We start from the raw sequence: 23621 nt of genomic DNA, 5'->3' as shown, positions 1-23621 counted from the left end.
GTGGTGTAGTGAGTCCACAACAAAATGTATGCCGTTTCTGTAAAGACAACAATATATCCGTGACACTCTTGTTCACCTGTTTACAGAGTGTAGCCTGCTAAGAACCAAAAGACAAATTGCATTTACCAGACGAAATATATCCCTGAATGTTGGGCAGCATTGTCAGGGTGCAATAATATGGCAATTCAAATAGCAGCTGTTAACTTTTTAACTAGCCTCAATTTGGAGGAAGAAAAAAAAAAAAAAGAAAAACTAGTGTAGATATAACATCACAATGCATTTTGAACAATGACCAGTAAGACAAAATGTGTATGTCGACAATGTGGGGTTCCTATCAAATGGTTGTAATTATTTTTCACCTCGAATTGAGTGGTTGATTTGTATATGTTCTTCTTTTAACCTTGACAACGTGAAACGTGCTTTGAATCGGACAAAATCAAAGTTAATGAGAATCCTTTTTTTTTCTCCTTTTTCTTCACTGTTTAGAAAGTTTTATAAGCAAGTATCAAGTAGAAAATTTTAAATGAAAGGTGTTGATTGTGTTTTTGTTTCTTACCTGTATCTATTTTTGAAGGGTTGATTGAATTCAACAATATCAAATAAAAAAAAATAAAAAATGTCATCCATGGCTAGTTCATGGAGATCATCCAAAATCATCCTGAAGTATGTGTATAGGCCAAAATAGTTAAATGGAGATGACTTTAGAGTTATCACAGAAAATACTCCAGGATGAGTTCTGATTACTTCCAGTAATGATCTTTTACTACTCCAGGAGGACCCCATAACAACTTCAGGATGGGTGGGAGGATAATGCCAGGATGACCCCATGACAACTTTAGGATGGGTTTGGAATTGTGAACAATTTATTGCAGACAACTTCAGGAGGAGTTATTTCATGTTGCGTCCAAACAATTTAAGAGGTGTTTTGATTAATTCCTTGTGTGTAATTAGGGTGAGTCTCGTTAGACTTATGGATAGTGTACTAGAAAACCTCAAGGGAATTTGCAGCCGTCACTTGCCTTATTTGCTAGAGCACTCAAATGTCACGGATTTAGTATACAAAACTACAAATCCACCTCACGAACAAACCTGTAAACTCCCTCATTTCAGTTCTCACCTCTAGCTGACATGGCATCACACCCAATAAACTCACAATTAAAAAGCACTGCACTAAAATACACACTTCCAGTGACCTAAGCAGAATCCATTAAAGGTCTACTTGCATGACAGACTGCCGATCACTTCACCCAATATCACTATGAGCAGCTAGCAATTTGTTTGAAAATTCACCACACCAAAGAAAACACTAGCTGACCCCCACCAGAAATGAATAGCACAAAAACATGTACCATTTACAAGTTGGTGCTACCCTACAAATTCACCACACCAACTATGTATTTATTTGTTTTTGGTAGAAAAAATGTATTTACACCTTTACAAAAATATATAGTTCTACACACAAGAGCACTTGCATCTTCAGTTTCAAAGAGCAGCGTGCAAGCTACAATTACGTTGTCGATTAGTAGCAGGGGCTGCCATAGCAACCAAACTCGGTTTTGGGGATGTTTTAATTCCATTGCTTTTAAAGACTGTAATCTCAATGATGGAGCAGGTGTGTGGGAACGTGTAGGTGTCACTTCACTGTCCAAACAGGCATGACTGTCAAACTGTAACAATGACACACTGTTGAGAAGACGAGGTGAGTTGAGCTTGTCAGTCAAGTAAAATTAGATCTGTCCAACATAACATTTGTAGCAGACAATTGACTGTTACTTTATAATCTAATATTTTGCAGTTGTTGCGCGGCTACTTGTTTGGGAACTGCAACATTATACGACGACAGCTTCCGATTTACTGCTGTCTCATTCAATTGTCCAGGTGAAGTAACAGAGGCGGGTTCTGAGGAAGGAATAAGAACACTAGCCATCCCTGCCAAAAGACATAGATGTTCACAAAAGCTGGAAAACCTATCAATAAGTTTGGGAGTAGTCAGTTTCCTCCCATCAGTTTTTACAATACAATTCTCTTGCTTTTTTCACTGCATCTTCTTCTTGCAGTTCACGCACCACTCTTAGTTTTCCAGCGCTTCCCAGATTGCATCAGTAGCTGCTTTTTCTCCCCCGTTTTCTTTTTAAGGCCTTAATTAGTCCCTCTGCATCACGATAGGTTTTCATTATTTTGTGAAATGTTTTCTGTGTCTTCATACACCGTTTCTTGGCTGTGGGTATGAAAAAGGCAAGTTGAACCTTCAAAATGTGACTATCAATACAACAAACTTTTTGCTTGAGCTGTAGACTGCGGTTAGTCACTCCCCTTAAGAGCAATCCTATCCGTCCTCTTGGATTGTTGCTTTGTCTTGTGCACCATGGCACTTTCCCTCCCTCCCCATGCAGCTAGCCACAATTTAGTCTAGCGGCACACATACGCTAAACTGGACTACAGTCTCCAAGGGCACTCAACCCATAGCGCTTTGCCAATAACATAAGAGAAATCATGTAGACCATTTATACTTTAGAGGAAAGAAATGCTGTAAAAGAGTGGTGGACATTTTGCAGCACTCATCTGTATATGTGAAAAAAGGGAATTGTACCCTCCTCCCCAAACATTAAATAGATTAACAAAAACATTAATTGCTTACCTGCTGACTAGAAAAGCACTATTGCCTTGAAGTCCTTTTCTTCACGTATTTCTCTTCTACTTTCATCAAGACCCTCTATTCGCCATTTACAGTGCTAAAGGCTCAAAATCGGAATCAAAGAAAAGCACATTAAAGAGTGCGATGATTTGAGTTATTGCCTAAAAGAAGAAATCAAAAAAATGTAAAAAGTAAATTTAGTACGCTCCAAGTATTTGTGAACCGTGTCTGTACCCAAAACCATCATTTTTTAGTGGGCTTGCTATGAATGTTCCTCCCGATTTGTGAGTGAAGCGCCTCTTGGTGCTTGGTAACTTCCTCCAAGACTTCACCCATTGTGGCTTCAACTATTTGCATCTGGTCGCTAATGTAATTAGAGGTGGGTTTTCTGAAGAGGTAATACGTTCTTAACTGCAGAGCTCTTGTACCTAAAATGCTGCAGACACATTTTGTGTGTGTCCTTTAAAAGACAATCAACTGTTTCAGTTTCTTAAATGTAAGTATCAAGCATAGAGAGTCCCATTTTGCAGACAGCAACATGTACAGGAAACGATAGGGACCAGAAACAGGAGGGTATGCAGGGACAGAACCCAAGTGATCTTTACTGGGGGGGAACAAAAAGTAAATATTACACCTTAGCAGGCAGGTCTTTGCTAATATGAGCCAGGCACTATCATCCAGAAGGGTCCGAAGTCCCGCCCAGGCCACCAATGAGCATTTCTACTGCGCTCGAGATTATGCTCTACAGCTGGGCTAGTGCATCACTCATGGGCAGTGGAAAAATTCTGCAAAAAAAAGTAAAAGCCATGGGTACATTTTGCAGAGGCATGGTTTCTCACACATACGCCACGGCCAGATACATGTAGATAACTTATTACTTAGAGGGACGGGTGCACCTAGATGAGGAAAGCATGGAGGTATTTATCCCCTACTTGACGACGGTTTGAAAGCGATCAGACTGATCAGTAGAACAGTCATTGTGTGGAACTAGAAATGGGAAGGAATCGCCCCACCCACGAAAAGGGGGCCTCTGTATGCTGAACAGCTAGGGTGCCTTAAGAAAGTGGCCTTCAAACTGGGGGGCCCGGAGTTGGGGGGTTGGAAGGATTATGGTGACAAGCATTTGTGAGGGGGTGGAAACTATTTTTACTCAATGGGATGGGGGCTCAGTAAAAGAAGGCTTGAAGACCACTGCCTTAAGGAAAGGGACTAGCGTGACCTCCCGCTTTCATATAGCAAAGCAAACAGAACTCCTTTCACGCCCAGGTCAGAAAACGCAATGGAAAACGGGGGTAAACAAGCCCTCTATATGTCCTCTAAAATAAATGGTGTAAGAGCAATACAATAGCTCTGCCTCATGGGTATAGCATCCGTAACTTCCAGCAGTGAATAATATTCAAAAGCATTACAATACAAAATGACAAGTCTTCGAATGGCAGACAGTTTGCTTTTTATGGGGGGCAGCTTTACAGAACCTATTTAGGGTTGCTTCAACCTTGAACTTAACTTGAGAACATAGTAGACTTTCCACATTACACAAATCTCAAACCGATGCACAAACACAATCTCCCCCAGCTTGAACGAGGTGGAACCAGGGGGGGGGGGGCGGGCCGGGGTTCAAGACTCGCCTTTGGTGCAAATTCAGTTGCTGGACAATTAATGGATGTCACTTTATTTTTGGTTGGCTGGTGGTGAATGGCTTCAGTGAAAGCCAACAATCACGTTGCGAGTATTAAGAGAAATAAATAGATGGGGGGCATCTGTCCACTGTTGGTTAGAGGAGCCTTTTTCTCTCCCTTCTTAACAAGAGCTTGGATGGCCAATATCTGCAACCATTCTCCTTGCGCAGAATCACAACAGCAAATCTAGTTTGGAGCTTTTGTAAAATAACGCCCAAAGCTCCCTGTGCAACCAGAAGCAGGAAGGTGGGAATCAAAGACCGCATTCACCAGGGCATTTCAACCATCCCCAGCCTGAGACTACACCTGGCGGTGTGTGCAGTACACCCCGTACCACAAATCAGCTCATTCTGCCACACGCTTCGAAACTTAGCCAGCCTTCCTGCCAGCCAAACAAAACTGCGACCCCGCTTCAAAATTCCCCACACAAGGGAAATCTATTCCAGTGGGTATCTGTGCACCGGCCTGGGCAACTTAATGAAAATTACAAGCATTGTGCCCTTTATATCCAATAGACACATTCTCACAGGGGCTACACAACACTTCAATGTTCTTAAGCAGACAACGGAGTGAAATCTTGAGTATCGCTGGGCCCGTGCAACTCTTTCCTTCCTAGTAAAGCACTGGGATGATTTTGCTCGTACCCGCTGAAGGACCGTTCATATGTACGAGTAGTATACGCACCATACCGTGCACATAGCAAAGTCACACACACAGGCAACACAAGCAAGTGGATAACGGACTACTTTAAAAAGTAAAACAGCAACTAGGGATTTTGCAAAGGTTTGTTTAGTATATTAAACTTCCGCCGTTCAAGCCCACACGCGAATAGTCCCTTAGGGCCCAGGGAGGGCCCAAGACCTCTTCCAAACTAGCAATCAAAATATATGCTAACGATAGCAGAGCCAGCAAGATATCAATTAGGTTTTTTGCCTTTAAAAATAAAACAATTAACAACATTTATTTTTGACCCTGAGCCCCCCTAAGAAAAGATTTATCTGGCTTGGGGGCTCCCTATACACAAGGACTCCTAAATGTGTATCGGCTGAGAACCGTTATCGCCCTCTGGTGTATAATGTGCCCAGATGTGGGTGACAAACACCAAATTCTTTCAAAATCATTGCTTGCAATAACACAAATTAGATCAGAGGGCAAATATTTGTAAACACAGCATTAAGAATGTTTTGCTACAGAGGACTTGCCTAAATGTAGTGTTGGATATTTCCTACAGTAACGTTTGACATGTAACAATTTGTTTTAGTACGACAACTTTGAGACTGCCATCAATGCAGTCACTTGCAAGTTGGACAGAGAACTAGTGTGAAGGGTGGGCCTGTCTTTCAGCAGCCAGCCTGTCACTTTTGGGTTCAATGTTTGCAATAGCCAACCACAGGTTTTCCAGCTCTGACCGAGATTTACTCTTTACGGCTGCAAGTGCTGAGAATCCAAACTCACAAATGTATGAGGTGCTGAAAGGTAACAGTACGTTGACTGCGCATTTGGATAAAGTTGGAAACACTGCATTTTGCCAAAATCCACCAAAAGACATTGGCTCTCCAGTAGGCGGTCACTTTGAAGTTCCATTAGTTCCTCCTGGAGGTGTATTGGGAGGTGGGCCCCTACGTCTGCTAGGAAAGGCTGAACCACATTGATGTTACAATTACTTTGAGATTGGTTCTGAGATGGTTTCCTATTAGTGCAGCAACACATGAAAGATCATAATCCGTCTCCTTAAGAGCATCTGCAAATAATGGAAACCCATCAGAATGTTGACATCAGCCCTCCTCCAAAGCTCCAGCTTCTTCTTGAATGCTGATATTTTTGTGTTCATAGGCAAAGATGTGGTTTCTGTGCCTTATGTGGTTTCTGTGCCTTGCAGGGAGAGGTTTAGAAAATGTAGCTTTTCTAAGTTGTCCCCATAGTAAGCCAACATTACCAGCCAGTGTGAATCACACACACAGAGGCTCTTCTTTCCCCTGGTCCAAACCCAGGAGAAAGTGTCTCACTTTGTTCCAGAGCTCCTAAACGCGATTTAAAATCTTTCCCCATGGAGAGCCACCTGACCTCCGTGTGAAACAAAGCATCCATGTTCAGCTCCCATTTCTGCACATAACGGGGCAAACAGAGGGGCTCTTGTGGGGTGCATCTTTACAACAGAGGTCAGCACCTCTGAGAGTCTATTCCCCATATCACGCACAGGCAAAGCTTCCCAGTGTATCACGCAGTGTGTCCACAACATATGTGGAGCTACAGCCAACACTTTTGCTTTTAACCCAGCTCCAGCACCACACGTTGAAGGAGCACCATCCATGCAAATAACACACACCTCCCACGTTATGCAGTGGGAATTTAGGAAGTAGTTAATGTTAAAGACTACAGATGCAGTTGCTCTGCCCTGAATCGGTTCATAAAATAAGAAATCCTCCGATATTTCTTTTTCACAGCAGTACCTCACATAAACAATCAAATGAGCTTCTTTTGAAATGTCAGTGGCCTCATCCAACTGTAGGGCAAACTGACTCAAGCGCGATATCAATTCTGTAGATATCAGTGGACAGGTCAGCGATGCAGCAGAAAATTGTGGTGTCAGACATAGGGATACTTTTGCATTTCTATGCTGCACAGTCAACAAACATTATGTAGTTGACAGTGAGAATTGTTAGCAGAACTATTTTCTCAGCATCTGTAAAAGGTTTTTGTTTTTGCCCAGATAACGTGTTAAGAAGCTTCCAAAGTATTTGCAGGTGCTGAGGCCACATTTTTAACAGTGTCTTTTTGCTTTTGTATGCCTAGCAGCTGCCATACAAAGACATCCCTGGTCTTTTTTGCTAAAATCAGCAGGTTTTGTTTCCAAATGCTGCTTTAATTGTGTTGGCTTCAGGTTTGCTAATGTAGCGCCACAAACCACACACTGCAACTTAACTTCTGCAGCAACTGCGACCCATGTGAACCCAAAAGTCCAAATAAGAGTCATCATATTGCTGTGTTTTTACATTTATTTTGTCTGTTTCCACCACTCCTCCTGCTTTTCATTTAAGATTCCTACCATCTTTGGGCACTAGAAAACTATTGGTTCTATGTGATATTTCTGCATTTTAAAGCCCAAACACAAAAAGAGACAGATTTTGTTTCAGCCATTTTCCTATTGGCTTTAAAATGTGGAAATATCACATATTGTCTCCCCTCCCTCCCCCGGTTAACAAGCGAGAAGGAGCGGGTGGGTGAAATACATTAGCCCCCATAAACCTCAATTTCCCACCTACACCCCCCCCCCAAATCAACACACGCATCCTCCCCACACATACCCACATACACTCACACAGTCCAAAACTCACCTGCCTCGTGCAACGACTCCGCTGGGGTTCACACCACCTGTCAGCCCCTGCGCGCACTTGTGTGCGGCAGGGGCCTGACAAGTATGATAGTTGATTTAGAAAGACCGCTCTTGGCGGTCACAGAGCAGTCTTTCTAAATCAACCTTTTTGCCCCCATCGGTACAGAGAAAAAGATCTTTTCACTTAGTACCAACGATCCATCTAAAAAAAGGAGCCTGAATCTGTGAAAACATTGCAAACCCCCACATTAGTGCACGTTACCCTAGTTTTTAAAAACCATTTCAAATGGCAACACACCACACGCAAAGATTTAAAATGAACCATGTGAAAAGGCTGGGGAAAAAATAATTAAAAAAGGAATTCCCCAAAAGATTGAAACAATGGCAAACACCACATGCAGAATAAAAAGGAACCACGTGAACAGCTTGGGGAAAAAATAAAAACAAATAAAACTCTGCAAAAATGGATCAGAATACTGGTTGGATAAAAAACCACATTGATACTACTCTCAGAAGACTCCCTGTTCAGATTGTGAAGTTCTGGCTCGAATGTGTGGCCCTGGACTAGGCCACAGATTGGCGGCGAAAACCACACCTGGACGCACATTGCACAGGGCCGATATAAACCTTCAGCATGGAAAAGAAATCCTTACCTGCCTGCATGACTGGGCCAAGTACTTCACTGGATTTTTTTTGCTGGGACACAGGTGGTTAGGTTGACACACTGACGCTTGGAGCGATGCTGCTGCAATGAAAACAAACCAAGGATACATGGGTCCACCTGAGACTTCAAAATTAAGATAAGATGAGCTGGGGTTAAAACCAGCTCTTGGGTGTTTAGACATCAGCTAGTAAGCAGGACCTAACACTGGGAAACCAGGAGAGAGTACACAGTGCACTGTAAATGCAAGGCCTGGCACTTATCTGCAACAATGCCTACCTCCCTCCCAAGCCCTCTGCTCATTTACCTCCAACCTTCTGCGAGTGAGCCGATTCCCAAGCAGAGATTTGAAGGGAGATCTTTATCCTCAGCAGGGGCCTCCCTCTGGACTAGCCTCCCTCCATCTTGAGACGGATCTCCGTAAGTTCCGGAAACTTCCAAGACGTTCCCTCTACCCTGCTAACCTATCTTTCTGCTCTTCCCTCTCTCCTTTTCTGTACAGCTTGCTGACTGGCCGCCTGGTCTCCTGAAGAGTATCACAGGTCTCAGGCACCCCCACCAGTGCTCACACTCACCTCCGGGCCCTGCACTCGCCTCATCATCACTGCACTTGATCAATGACTCAAAACAGTGGCATCTCTCTGCACTTACCCCAGTCTCCACCGACTGGGTGCACTTGGACCCCTCCCACCCCCAGGACTTGTTGCCCCCTCCAACTCACCTGTATCAGTCTGGCCACGTGCGTGATCCGAATGCACCATGCTTGAAGATAGACTGTCTGTTCTCCCTGGTCTTCACTCCCTGCATGGGAGCACCTTAATTGCAGTGGGAAAAACTGCAGAATCGTCATTAGGCCTATTTGCCGTTATCTCCACTGTTAATTGTATTTTATGCACTTATTCTTCCTGTTCAGACTATTATTGTTTTGAATTTCAAGGGCTCTGAACAACAGTTTTTACCCTCATTCCCTCCCTGAGCACTTTGAAACACTTGCCTTGTCTATAGGCGCTTTACAAATAAACCTTACCATACCAACTCCCACATGAGACGTGAACTTTCAGTACTGCCCCAAACTGGTCATGAGAAAGGAAAAGCCTCAAAAATAGGTTTGAAATCCTGGATTGTGACTCCTAAATATACCTTTTAAATTGCCCCACCATCAACCACAGCAAAATACAGTCGTATTTAAAAAAAGCATTCTTACCGTTGGCAAGTCCTACTACAGATGTCAGGATTTTTTTATAATGCCGCTGCTGCTGGGGACTTTGCTGTCCTAGATGGGGTGATAGAGCTAATTTGTGTTCCTGCAATTGAAAAAGTACAATAGAAGTACAAGATTAACCGAACCAATATTTGCGCACAATGCCACTCAGCACACATCCTTCCCGCACACAAAACGGACGTAGGGTGCAGAGTCCTCCCAGGAAATTTCCAAAGTTCCCTATAGGTCAGTCCACCCCAGCTGGCAGACAGAACAGAGAGCAATCGGAGCACATACCTGAAAAAATGACTCCTACTCAGTCACAGAGACAGAAAATGATAGAGCGAGCGAAAGAGCATCAGCTGGTTATATTTTACACTTTCTATTCCCTGACTAGAATAGTTGGGAAATCCAGCATGCTGGCATTCCAATCATACATCTACATATCCTACATAGAATCCGATACATAGAATCGGACAAAGTAGTGCTTAACCCACCAAGCTAACTTTCAGAAACATTGAGTAATAGCCATTTAGCTTTTACTGCAGTTCGGTGACAGCGCTGAAGTAGCAGCAGACTCTGCTGCAGCTGCCATGCCAGACACGAGGGCGCCTGGCTTCGTAGCTCAGCAGGTTGACAGACCGCTGCTGAGAAGTTATATATGCAAAATATAATTAAGTGCATCGATATATTGTTGTTGTTTCAGGTTGAAGTTAACCAAAACAAAAAAAAAAATATATACTTTAAACTTGTTAAATCGAATGACTTTTGGCAATTACTTATGAAAAAGGAAGTGCTATAAAATTGGCCAAGGGATGGGTTGGGCAATGGGTTGGGGTATTTCTGCCTCTGTAGTGAAAACCAAAAGGTTGGCACCCATGAACCCTGATTAATTTCCTAATAACTGGTGTCAGCACAACAGAAGCATTATTTGCGATTAACAAAGTTTCAGCAGCGTTTTTGAGTTTGAAAATAACCTTTTTTCTATGAACGTGTAAAATGCATATTTGAACAATAATTTGTCGAGCATGAAGAATTCCTGCTTTCAACAGTGATCCCCCCCACCCCCCGACCCTGCCATAGTGATGTTCATGGACCATTGATTCCTGTGCTGTCAGTTTCAGGCCATACGGAAAAAAAAAAACAGATGAGCAAACAGCCAGGAAATGTGCGAGTGACGGCTGGGGAAAGGAACACTGCAAAGATTAATTAGGTCACCAAGCCCTCAGCTTCAATCTGCGAAGCTGGGGGCTTATTAAAGCCTGGTCATGGCTGAGGCAGGCCGAGTCCTGAGATCCGGCCCATGGACCAGAGGGGTGACGAGGCAGAGAGGCAGCTAAAGCTGGGGGGCCAGTGTTGTATGATATTCGGCTCCCCCACGTCGCAGGGGAGCCTGATATACAACACCGGCAATGCGTGCTTCCGTCCCTGCTCGCCTCCTCTCCCCAGTCGCCCGCAAAGGTGGGGCCAGAGAGGGAGATGAGCGCCGGGGGACTAGCACTGCAATGATCCGGGCCCCTCGCCCAAGTGGGTTCACAGGGGGAGAAGGCAGCAGAGGGACTAGGAAAGGCCTGAAACGCTTGCTTTCCAGCACCCCCTCCAACTGTGGTGTTGGTGGCTGAGGCGAGAAGCGACATACCTTACCACTCAAGAAGACGCTGGCGGCACCAAAAGAATGCAACAACGCAGCCTGGACGCACAATCCAAATGCAGGAAAGCTCACGCCCATGCTGCACTTATTTCCTGTTTCGTGGCCACACCCCATCATGTTGCACTGACCAAGCATGTAGTGTGGCAAAAAAAAAAATATATTTTTTTTTTTCACCGTCCTGGATCACACGCCCCACAGATTGAAGATCTCTGCCTAGAGTATGGCCATTTTTAAGGCGAAATACTCAGGAGTTTGCATTTTCACTGCATACTAGCACAGTATACATGAACATGCAGGCACCTAGTTAGTGAGATGACGCAGGGAAATGAACTCTGTCCTATGCAGACAAACAGCGGAAGAAATGCCCTGGGGGGGGTTGGGGGGTAGGGTGTTCAGAGGGGTCAAGAAATTCATCTTGTGGTAAAACTGACTCTGGCCAGTACAGCTCAATGCACTGCTTGGCAGCACTGAGCTGTAAAGTTAGGCACAGCTCCCTGCAATGCTCAAATCAGAACCCCTCACCTTGTAAAGGCAGTGAAGTTACAGCAATCATGGCAAGGGAACTTCATGCCGTCGTAGCAGTGCATAAAAAGACGCATGCGGCTGTGGTAAAAATGGGATCGACATTGGGTTTAATTTCCAACTGGGTGACCACATTGCTGTTTTAACAGTGAAAGCCGGTTGCGCAGATAAGGGTCAAGAAAGATTGATAGATCAACTTGCTGCTAGCAGCCGAAACTGCCCTGAAATTCCCTCGGCGTGCACCGCACGGCCCAAAATCACTTCTTTTTGGTGGGTGGCGGGGACAACAGCCAGGACACACAAAGATCCGCTGTGTTACTCCTACCAAAATCAAAATAAGAAAAACAAACCCACCCGCACCTAAATATACCTGGCGCTTTGAAACACTTCCTTCTTCTTCCAATTAACGAAAGCGTGGGCGGACCCACGCAGGCGCTTCCTCATCCAAAAAGGATGATGTGCATCTAACCCACCAACATCCCTCATATTCTCACAACTCCTCCCACCGGCCGCCTCACAAAATCCAGCAGCACACTGCTCCTCTCCCTGCCTCTCACCCCGCCACCTCCCAGCAAAGCCTTCCCACTCATCTCAGCCACACCCAGCGCAGACAACCGAACCCTCATCAACTCTCTCTCCTCAACATGCCTCTCACACGTAAGCAAAAAATGTCCCACAGTCTCAGGCACCCCACACAGTCCCTCGACTCACGCTTCCCTACTCGAAACAGAGTCATTCAGCCCCACATGCCCTATACTCAACCGATTCAGCATCACCTCCTCCATTCCAGACTCCCCGCATCCACCTTCACCGACACTTTCCCACGGACACCAAACATCCACCTGCCCTTCACCGCACTCACCCACCTCTCTTGCCACTCACCCATAACCCGTCTCACCACCACAGCCTTCACCTCATCCACACTCAAAGGCAACCTCATATCAACCACTCCCCGCCTCATACCCGCACCCGCCGCCAGATCCCCCAACTCATTACCCAAAATGCCACTGTGTCTGGGGACCGACGCCAACTCCAAATCCATCCCCCCACGCACACACCGATCAATCTTCCTCCTGATGTCCAAAATCACATCCTTCCTATCACCATCCCCTGCCACAATCGCCTGCAGCCCACTCATTGAATCCGAAAACACCACCACCTTTTCAAACTCCAACTTGCACACCCTATCAATCGCCAACGCAATTGCCACCAGCTCAGCCGTACAAATCGACACGTCATTCGTCAGACGCCCCACCTTATACTCCCCAGTGCCTTCCAGATAAAACGCTATACCCACTCTCCCAGACACAGGATCCTTCGAACCGTCCGTGAACACCTTATATCCCTCCTTCCCTGCCACATATGCCTGACCCAAAGCCTTAATCTCACCCCTCAAACCCTGCTTCTTCGACACCATTCTCGCCAACTCTAAACATACCTTCGGAGACCCCAACATCCACACCGGTAGTCTCACCAAATCCGTACCCGTCACTGCCAACAACTCGCCCACACCCCACTGCACCCCCTTCTCCCACATGTGAAACCCCAAAGTGCCCCCCCTTCTTCCTCCACCGGTCTCTATAATAATCAAACCTCCAATTATACTGCACGTACTTCACGTACCGGGTGAGCCACACTCTTCGCACTACACTTCACCCACCACCTTATATTCAACGCATCCCTCCTCAACCCCAACGGCATCTCCCCCACAAGCACCTGAACCGCATTCACTGGAGAGGACCTCATCACTCCCGAACACACCCTCAATGCCCTCGCCTGCACCTTATCCAACCGTAGCTTCTGACTCGCCATGAAACCCACTGCTACCTGACATCCAAAATCCAACACTCAAAATCAACCCCTTATACAACATTTGTAAACACATCTGCTGCGCGCCCCACTCTTTTCCAGACACCGCCCGCAATAAATTCAACCTACATTTACACTTATCCACCACACCACCCACCTGCAAATTCCAGTTAAACTTCCTATCCAAAATCACCCCCAAATACTGGAACTCCTCCACGCTCTTCACCCTCACACCTTTCAAAACCAAGTACAACTCCTGCTGCCACCTCCTCCTCGAAAAAAACCCATAATCACACTTATCCACAGACACGAAAAGCCCCACTTCCCACACCACTCTTCCATACGCCCAATCGCAGCTTGCAGCCGACTCTGCACCAACAACAAACTCCGCCCTGTTACCCATACCACACCATCATCCGCAAACAAATCCACCCGACACCCGCCAAAGCCTGAATCAACCCATCCACCATCACATTAAACATCAAGCTAATCACACTCCCCTGCGGCGTCCCATTCTCCATCTTCCAAACCTCAGACAACACCCCGCTCACTCTCACCTGGAAGGTCCTATCAGCCAAAAACGCCTTAATCCACTGAAACATCCTCCCCCTCACACCCATCCCCAACAATCTCACCAACAACCCACTCCTCCACACCATGTCATACGCCTTCTCCAAATCAAAAAAGAACGCCCCCACCAACTCCCCATCACACAACGCCTCCTCCACACCAGTCTCCGAACCTCACTAATGGATCAGCCACCGACAGATCCTTCCTGAACCCACTCTGAAAATCACTCAAACACCCATTCGACTCCAAATAAAACCCCAACCGCTCAGCCACCATCCGTTCCATAACCTTACACAGCACAACAGTCAGCGCAATCGACCTATACGACCTACACTCCGTAGGGACCTTGCCACCCTTCAGAATCGCCACCACAATCGCCCTCTTCCACAACTCAGGCATAACCCCACTCACCCAGATCTCATTGAACAGTGCCAACACCTCCAATTTACAATCCTCCGGCAACATCTCCAAAAACACATACATGACCCCATCCACCCCTGGACTAGACCACTTCCCCTTCCGAATCGCCCCATCCATCTCCACCATAGAGAACGGAACCTCATACTGCTCCTCCCAAGGCCCAACATCCTCCAACAACTCACGCACCTCCGCCTCAACACCACCCATACCAAGCCTCACCGCCTGCGGATAGTTCCCCGAACTGTGCACCCCCGCAAAATACTCCCCCCAACAAATTTGCCTTCTCCCCATCCTCACTGACCACCTCCACCCCTTTCAACAACACAGACATATCACCTTGTGGCCTCATCAACCCGGACATCCGCTTGAACTCCATCCAAACCTCACCTGCACCAGAATCACTCCCCAGGGACCCACAATAGCTCCTCCAATATCCACGCTTCCTACCTTTAATCACCCTCTGCACCATCACCTTAGCCTTCTTATAAGCCACCAAATCCACCAACATACCCATTCTCACCGCCCTGGCCCTAGCCTTCTTACGCACCGCCATAGCCCTCGTACATTCTACCGACCACCAAGGAACCTCAACCTTCCCTTCACTATCTCCGGAACTGCCGCAGCTCTCAATCCCTGCACCAGGTGCTCATTCCATACATCCACCCCCCCCCCCCCAACCCTACCCCGAGGAACAATCAATTCTCAACACAATCCCTTATACAGCTCCCAATTAGCCTTCCTAAAATTCAACCGACTCCCAACCATCCGGGGTCTGACCCCTACCTCACCCCTCAAAGTCACCAAAATGCCAGAATGATCGCTTCCCATATCTCCATCCACACGCACCTCCCACTCACATTCACCCGCAATCGATGCAGACACCAGGGTCAGATCCAAACACGACAACTTCCCAGTCCTCACATCCAACCGCGTACCCGAACCATCGTTCAGCAGAAACAGACAACTCATCCGCCATACCCTCCAATAGTTCCCCATTCGCATCCGTCCGTTCACTGCCCCACAACATATTGGCACTGTTAAAATCACCACACAAAACGCAAGGACCCACATGTCCCCCCAATCACTCCAGACAACACGTCCACCTCCACCACCTCACACGGATTATAATAATTCAACACCAAAACTTCCGACCCCCCTATCCGAATCCCCGCCCCGATTGCCTCCACCGCTCCATCCACCACAATCTCCCTCACAACCAACCCCTTCCGAACTGCCAGAGCTACACCCCCCCCCTCTCCCCACCAACCTATTCTTACGAAACAACTCAAAACCCGGAATCACAAACCTCAGATCACCCCTCAACCACGTCTCCTGAATACAAACCACATCAACACTCAATTCTCCACACACCACCGCTTTCAACTCCTGTCCATTTCTCAACAAACTCCTCGCGTTCCACTGCAAAATCCTCAAACCGACACTCCACTCTTCTTCCGCACTTTAGCATCCATCCCGAACACATCCTCTTCCAGCACATCCACAACACTCAAAAACCTCCTCCCCGCTTCCACCACACCTTTCGTTCGATCCGACACAGACAGACAAATTCCCCTGAAACAGTTCCAGCACACTCACCACAAAGCACATAAAGTCAGTTTTCGGGAGAACCACCAGATCCACGCCTTTCACCGTCCCCACCACGTTCATCTTTCCCACAACCTCACCCACCACCGGCTCACTCCCACACACCTCACTCACCACCCGCACCAGTTTCACCTTTGCCACAGCCTCTGCATAAGTCCAAACCTTCTGCCGCCCTCACCTGTACCACCTCTCTCGCCACCCTGTGACTCTCACACCCCCTAAATGTAGTAGAATGACCCCCCCACAATTCACACACTTCACCGGGGTCTCCATCTTGCATTCCTTGATATCGTGATCCCCACCACACCTCCCACAGTGCCCCTCATTCCTGCACACGCCCGCCACATGTCCAAACTGTTGGCACTTATAACACCTCAATGGCAACTCTGCATAAACTTTCACCCGGAACCTTTGAAATCCCAACACCACCTCCTCCGGACACTCCGCCCTCGCAAATCGCACCGCCACAGTCGTGGACACCACCTTCCCATGCTCATCCCTCCTCCCCAACCTCCACCACCCCCACATCCGCCAGCTGCTCCTCCACCACAGACAACTCCACAGACACCGATACCCCATACAGCACCCCCCCCTCACACGACACACCACTCTGGTCAAACACTCGCACCGCAAGCTTACCCAGACTATGCACCTCCAGAATTTTAGCCTTACTACCAGCATCCGTCCCTTCCACTAACAACCAGCCCCCCAGCCACCACTAGCACCCGAGTGACTTCACCCACCCAGCAATCACAAATGGACTCTCCCCCTGAAATGTCTTCTCACAACTAACCGGCTTTAACACCACCTTCCACACACTGTCACATTGCATCTGCACCACCCCAGACACACCGCTCCCTGAAATCCCCTGCCCCTCCAATGCGCTCATTTCCTGGTCCCCGACCCAGCACTGCCCATCCAGCCCCCCACCATCTCTGTGTGCAGACCTGCTTCAAAGCCGCACCTCTTCCCCTTTCTCCCCCGCCCTTAACAGACGAAGATTGCACAGTCGCTGTCCTCCCCCTCCATCACCCCTCCACCTCAACCTTCCCACTCCCCTTTGACATCCTCGCTGTCTCCTCCATGCATACACACCCCCTTCACTCGCCCAGAGAGGCCACACTGCCTCCCTGAGCCCAGCACCCCCCACCCAGACACTGCTCCGCCCTGCCCGAGTCCGCCTCTGGACTGCTCGTCAGCCCACATGACCCCGCTAGATCACCAGCCGCGGCAGCTGTACAGCTCTGCCTCACTTTAAAACACTTCCAAAATGCATGAGCGCTTTATAAATACACAATAAAAAAAAATACCTGCCAGTACACGGCATGGAGCGTTCGTCCCTCCATGACGCTCTTCCTAAGCACGTAGACTTCCTACGTGAAAACGTCAGGACGACTTAACAGAAATACGTGTAATACGTGAAACGAACGTAAAGGCATTTCAGAAAGTGTCGGCAAACTTTTAAACAAACACACAATGCAATCAGGTCTCATGGGAACTTTTTTATAATTGCATTTGTTGACACTTAAATGAATGACTGATAATGAAAGCAATATAAGTGCTCCATTAACGAAACACTTGCTTCCTGATTCCAGGCAGCAGCATCAGGTGAGTGCACGCGATCCAGCTCTTGTAGTGTATGTTACATGCATTTCTTTTGGCAGCTATTAACTTAGACGTTCTCACCCCTTTTTTGGTATATTGTTGCAGCTTTAATTCGTTGTATTGCACATGTTGAAATTAAACATTGTAAGTACGTGACTTACTAAACATCTGGTTTTCAAATTAAACGGGGCAGCCTGTTGTTGTTGGTATCATAGACACAGTAGCTGCTCCGAAGCTCCTTTACGGTACGCTTCAGGCTCTGGTAGGCTCGCAGACGCAGTAACTGCTGTGCAGCTACAACACAGACCCTGCTCCGGTGTAAGTGACTATAAATATATATATAATAATACCTGCGCAGGCTAATTATTGCAGATGTGTATTGTCTTCTGTTCCAGTGCCTACTATGAAAGTAATGATTCCCCTGGGCTAAAGGCTGCAGATCCGGTACTTTCACATGGTCCAATGACCCTTTGGTGGATAATAACTACAGGCACAGTGTCTGTTCTACGTCTAATGGCTGCAGACCCAGAAGCAACACCCTGATTAATATTGGCAGACACTACCTTCTCTAGCGCTAATGTTAAAGGCCCATCACAATCTCTGGCTGGAGGGAATGAGTGCAGACACAAAACCTGCTCTAGCACTAATGACTTCTGATACAGTACGTCGTACCTGCTCATTAGCTACAGCCCTGGGGCAAAAGATTACAGACACAGTACCGGATCTGGGATACCAATGCCAGACCTGTACCTCTTAATCCATTACATGATATGATATTTTATTTATATCGCACTCATGCACAGGTGTTTCAGAGCGCGACCAGGCAAAGGGAAGGGGAGCAGGGGAGAAAACAATAACAAACGATCTTACTAGGCCCAGTGACATTGAGAACATGCAAGTGCATGGGAAGGGGAATAAGGGGGATAGTACATGGGAGGGGGGAGAAAATGGAAAGTGCAGAGCATGGGAGAGAAACAAGATAAATAATACGTTAATAAATAAATAAGGTGATCACGAACAGTGCTAGTGCAGCCTGTGAGTGGCAAAGTGCAAGGTAAGTCAGATAGGGTGTATCTGATAAGTGCAAGGAAGAATGGGGGGGAACTGTATTGGTACTGATACAGGCCCCAGTGCAAGGGATGGCCAAGAGGCAGTGCGGGAGGGTGGCAGGGTGTGCAGGTACCTTGGCCCGAGGACAGGGGGTGGCCAGGTGCAACAGTGCTGAGAGAGAAAACAGATCAACAGGGGAGAAGAGGGGCACGGGCAGAGGCGAAGAGGAAGGTCTTGAGGAGCTTCCAGAAGCGTAGATGATTCTCCTTTAGTTTCGGGGTGGCAGGGCGGCAGTTCCAAAGAGAGGCCCCAGCCGAAGACAGAGATCTGCCCCCCCTGCTGGTTTCTTTGAGAAGCGACTGATCCTGAGGGAGTTCGAGGTAGAGGAGCGAAGGGCTCGAGGGGGGAGGTATTTACGGAGTGATAGTTGAAGGTATTTTGCCCCAGGCCCCAGAACGCCTTGTGGACAATGCAAAGGGTTTTAAATGTAATCCTTGCATCCACTGGGAGCAAATGAAGGGATTTCAGAGCTGGAGAGATACGATCCCAGGGCTTGAGGCCAAGGACCAGTCTTGCAGTCCTGTTCTGGATTAGTTGTAAAGGACGGAGAGTGGAGGCAGGTAAATTTAGAAAGAGGCTGTTACAGTAGTCCAACCTAGAGAGAATCGGAGCTTGCGAGACAGTGAGCTTCTGAGGGAAGGCGAGGAAAGGAAGAGTACCTCTAAGGAGGTGGAGTAAGAAGTTAGACTTTTTAGAGACGTCAGAGATGTGTGCAGAGAAGAAAAGTGTGGAGTCAAAGATGACCCCAAGGTTCTTAGCTTCACAGGAGGGCCAAGGGAGGCCGGCCAGAGAGTGAGGGGAAAGGATGCAGAGGTTGTGCCAATGACGAGGATCTCAGTTTTGTTGGCATTCAGACACAGATCATTGGCGGCACGCCAATTTTGAATGGCGATTAGACAGTCCGAGATGAAGGAGAGGAGGTGGCTGAGGGAAGCCTGAAAATGAGTTGGGTGTCGTCAGCATAACACTAAAAATGTGAGCAAAAAATTGAAATGCTGTAGGCTAGATTTGCCAAGTATTGTTTGAAAAGCCAGGGCGAGAGGTTAGACCCCTGGAGAACACCACAGGTAGAGAGGGAGATAGAGGATAGGAAGGACCCCAGTTGTACCTGGGAGGGTCGATCTGAGAGAAAGGAGGTCAGCCAGGCCAGAGCCTGATCAGTGATACCCAGGTTGTCACGAAGATGATTGAGCAAGGTGGTGTGGTTGACCGTATCGAAAGCAGAGGAGAGGTCAAGTAGGATAAGGACAGAGGGAGTGTTAGAGTCAAGGTTGGAGAGCAGGTCTTCACAGATGTTCAGGAGAGCAGTTTCCGTACTTCTGGCAGCTCTGAAGCCGGATTGGTGGTCATGGAGAGAGCCGACAGAGTCAGAAGGAATGTTAAGATGAGAGACGGCAAGCTTTTCCAGGAGTGTACCCAAAAAGAGAGTAATGGAAATTGGGCGATAGTTAGCCGGACAAGAAGGATCGGCTGTGGGTTTCTTGAGGAGAGGGTGCACGAGGGAGTGCTTCAGAGGGGAGGGTAAAGATCCAGAGGCGAAGGAGAGGTTGCAGAAATCTGCAAGGGCTGGAGCGAGGGTATCGATGTGGTCCTTAATAGTTTTAGAGGGACAGGGATGACAGAATACGACAGAATACCTGCCCATGGCCTTATTACTACAGACACGATACCTGCTCAGCACAGTACGTACTCTGGGGCTAACGATTCCAGTCACAGTATTTGCTCATGAGCAAATCTGGGGTTAATGACTGCAGAAACAGTAAAAACCCCATGCACCCTTTACTTCTTGTGTGTCCTTTCCCATTCCTAATTCGCCTCTGACAGCTCGTACCACACTCTCTGACATGAACGTACAGCGTAAAGAAGACCATCGTGCCACGATTTTCAAAACTGGGATGCTTATTCACTTCACTTGTGCCAAAAAAGGTGGCGAACCGTGCACAAAGGACATTTAAATGCGTGCATCATAGTTGTGCACGGTGAGGTGCTCTTTTCCCACCAAATTCACAACTGTGCAAGGCAGAAGGTGGAAATGGGTTTTGGGCTTTTTCGAGTAAATCCCGATTTTCAAAAGAGGTGCAATTTTTCAAAGCACATGAAAAAAAATGTCCCTGTGCCTATTTGGAAAAGGCACAGGGGGATATAAAATGTATTGGTCGGGCACTTATGATCCTCTCATGAAATGCGTGACTGAATGCTGTGTGTGAATAAGCAAGTGACTGTTGAGTCAAATAATCTGGGTGTGTTCTTGCTGAGCCAGGGAGCTGATTTTGGCTGGTGATGGCAGCACAGTAATGATGCACCTTTAAAAAAAAATGTGTTTTATTGTTATTTTTAACAGTAAGAACACATGTAAACCCCCCCCATCTCGACCCCCACCTTCTCACCTCTTCTCCCCTTCACCCCCATTGATCTCAACACATTTCTGTGAGTGGCCAGCTCTCTTGCCAGCCGTTGTATGGGCCCTTGCATCGTTTGAGAACCCTCCCATAGTCCTCGTCTCCCCTAGAAACTTCAGCCATATCTCCTCCCAGCTTCCTGTGAAGGCACCCTCCCCAAGTGGAGTGAGTACTCACACCAGCTGCAGCAATCTAATTTTCCTCGGGCACCATGCAGCCCGCGAGTCCCGCTGCAGGTGATGCAGGACCATATACCAGTCTGAGACAAACCTTTGATGATCCCCTTGAATCGAATAGGTCATCCACTCCAGTGCCACAAAGTTCCAGATTTTACTAACCCATTTGTGTTCTGTGGGGGCAGCTTTTAGTTTCCATTTGTGTGCCACCATAAGAGTTGCCACCACTAGGATGATGTATGTCTTTCTTTGAACTTTTGAGGGTAGATTTTCCAGAACCCCGCCCATTCCCAGGATGACCATCCTTATGTGGTCTGGCATCTGACTCCCAAAAATACTATTCATTCTAGCACAGGTCATGTCCTAATAAGGCTGTATGACTGGGCATTCCCACCAGATATGCTTCCACAATCCCAGTTCCCCCACATCTCCTCTAGCAGAGCGCTGACGCAGTTGGTTAGAATGTATGTCATTTTTCTGGGGTGAGATGCCATTGGACCATTATCTTAACCCACATCTCCTGATTCTGGATGGCCTGCGTAAGCTATAGAGCTTGAGTATATCTGCCCACAACTGAGTCCAAAGTTCCCCCTCCAGCGGCTCCCGCGTTGCAGTTTCCCACTGCTCCATATAGTGCCATACTTGGCTCCTTGCCCCTTCTGCTATAATCGCATATAACGCTCCTACCAAATGCCTGTCCCTGTGTCTATCGTTACAAACCGTTCAAAGGGCGTAAGATCCCTGGTGGCCGCTGACCTGACCATTGGGTTCGTAAGCCAGTGCCTCATTTGAGAGTAGTGATACCTCTCCCCCTCATCTAGCCAGAAGTCCTGCTTGCACGGTGCAAAGGATTTAATGTCCTGACCCGAGAACATGCCACGTAGTTTGCGGCACCCTGCCGCCTCCACCCATTGAAGACACCCCTTCTATACACGTTGTGAACTGGGGATTCCTAAACATAGACGTCTGTGGGGAGGGGAAGGTGGTCAAGTTCACCTTCCGCACCAGCTCATACTATGAGTCCCCTACTAGGGCACCTATCCTGCTATGGTACATGTTTGCATGTCTATCCCCCTTGGGTCACCACAACACCTCATCCAGCGGCGAGCCCCCCAATGCTTTGTTCATTCGACACCAGACCTTCCCGCAGTCACCCCTGTACCAATCCCAGCTCACTGTGATTTTAGCCGCAAGGAAATGGAGGCGGACATTTGACGCTCACAACCCACCCTTTCTTTTGGGAGACAGCATCTGCATAGCTACCCTGTGTTAGGAGTGCCTGTTCATGTAAATAGTTATCACAGGCTAGCTTGTCTTGTGGTGTCATGATTCATATGCAAATAGTTATTAGATCCCAGGTTGTGTGGAAGGTGGTTGCATTCTCAGGTGGAACTTGGAGCCTGGCTGCATGGGGGTTCTAGGTTCTGCTCTAGTCAGATGAAGGAGAGGTTCACCGGCTGGGGGTTGCTAAGTATGTGGCTTGTCCTACCTTGTTGATGTCTTGATGAATAAAGGACAAGCTCACTACATCCCAATTGTGTGTGTTGTCTCCTTACACACCAAATCTGGCGACGATAAAATAAAAAAGCAGGAAGCAGTGACCCCTGGCAAAGCAGGAAGGAGAGCCGCACCTCGCCATCAGTCACGAGTGAAGTCTGCGTCAAGTGCGGGTAGTGGGTCGTGGCCTGTGCCAGAGGCAAGCACGGGATCCCTTAGGTGAAGAGAAGAGACCGCCGTGACAGCACGCACGGAGTACTGTTGAGCTCCGGAGCCCAGCTGATCCCTGAAAGCGGAAAGTGAAGAGGCAAGCAGAGGGAGGAACGCAAGGATAATTCTCACCACCAGTGACAGGTGAGACCTGCGCCAGCCTGTGTGTGTGTCGGAGGAGCGGAGCCCATCACCAGAGGCAGCCACGGAGAGAGGAGGCCATTGGATAGCACGTGTGTTTTCATAGCAAGCAGAGTAGCACGCGCTTGCTTTCATAGCAAGAGGAGAAGCACTACAAGGATCTCCATCCTCGATGGTCCCATTAGAGGAAGGGACGCAAAAGCGTCGATGTGCGGGCCACGATCTCAATGGTAGCATCGGGTTGCCCTTGCAACCCCAGCCGAGAGAATTTCTCACAAAGATCCCAACGAGTTGAGCACAAAGTGAACTGCCAGGCAACCAAGCAAACGGAAAAAAAAGACAACACAATGATTCAAAGTGCTCCCAAAAGCACAAGAATTGGGAAGTGACACTAAC

The 23621-nt window shown here is 47.6% G+C and overlaps 1 protein-coding gene across 3 annotated transcripts in view; it reads left to right on the top strand.

Moving 5' to 3' along the window:
- ABHD6 (abhydrolase domain containing 6, acylglycerol lipase) overlaps positions 1-23621 on the top strand; it is a 597080-nt gene that overhangs the window by 88712 nt on the left and 484747 nt on the right. The window contains exon 1 of one of the 3 annotated variants that reach the window (XM_069643772.1): positions 17549-17695. The exons of 1 other annotated variant lie outside the window; for it this stretch is intronic. The gene's annotated coding sequence lies outside the window, so the exon portion shown is untranslated. Of the gene's footprint in view, positions 1-17548; positions 17696-17991; positions 18011-23621 lie in introns of those variants that run through there. One more of the 3 variants, XM_069643774.1, reaches the window with a different exon arrangement.

The sequence above is a fragment of the Ambystoma mexicanum genome, chromosome 2p (assembly GCF_040938575.1).
Source record: "Ambystoma mexicanum isolate Mex_15411 chromosome 2p, UKY_AmexF1_1, whole genome shotgun sequence".
NCBI classification, from domain to species: domain Eukaryota; kingdom Metazoa; phylum Chordata; class Amphibia; order Caudata; family Ambystomatidae; genus Ambystoma; species Ambystoma mexicanum.
The sequence above is the reverse complement of the archived record's forward strand: the minus strand, read 5'-3'. Positions and strand labels throughout refer to the sequence as shown.